The sequence below is a fragment of the Oncorhynchus tshawytscha genome, linkage group LG14, assembly GCF_018296145.1.
Source record: "Oncorhynchus tshawytscha isolate Ot180627B linkage group LG14, Otsh_v2.0, whole genome shotgun sequence".
Classification (NCBI taxonomy): Eukaryota; Metazoa; Chordata; class Actinopteri; order Salmoniformes; family Salmonidae; genus Oncorhynchus; species Oncorhynchus tshawytscha.
The window spans coordinates 52,742,893-52,743,574 of NC_056442.1; positions in this window are offsets into that span (position 1 = coordinate 52,742,893).

A 682-nucleotide genomic window follows, 5' to 3' on the forward strand; every position below is an offset into this window, starting at 1 on the left:
CAAGGTGAAAAATCTGTCTGTGCTATTGAGCAAGGCACTTAAATCCTAATTTGCTCTTGGGGCTCTGTACTACAATGGCTGACCTTGTAAAACAACACATTTCACTGCACCTATCCATTGTATGTGACAATAAAAAAATATCTGGTTGTTTATATATTCGGAGGTGTGAGGCTATGAATGCTAATGAATCTCCAGGCTGAAAGGTGAGGACAGAGGAGAACAGAACGAGAGCAGTGACCGGATTCCAATCTGATCTCTCGCTCATTATCCATAGTTGCTTTACTACCTCCCTACTGACTTCAGCCCCTGGTAATACCGACTGCGGTACTACCTCCCTACTGACTTCAGCCCCTGGTAATACCGACTGTGGTACTACCTCACTACTGACTTCAGCCCCTGGTAATACCGACTGTGGTACTACCTCCCTACTGACTTCAGCCCCTGGTAACACCGACTGTGGTACTACCTCCCTACTGACTTCAGCCCCTGGTAACACCGACTGTGGTACTACCTTCCTACTGACTTCAGCCCCTGGTAATACCGACTGTGGTACCCCTACTGTGGTACTACCCCCTTACTGACTTCAGCCCCTGGTAATACCGACTGTGGTACTACCTCCCTACTGATTTCAGCCCCTGGTAACACCGGCTGTGGTACTACCTCACTACTCTTAGCAGTTGAT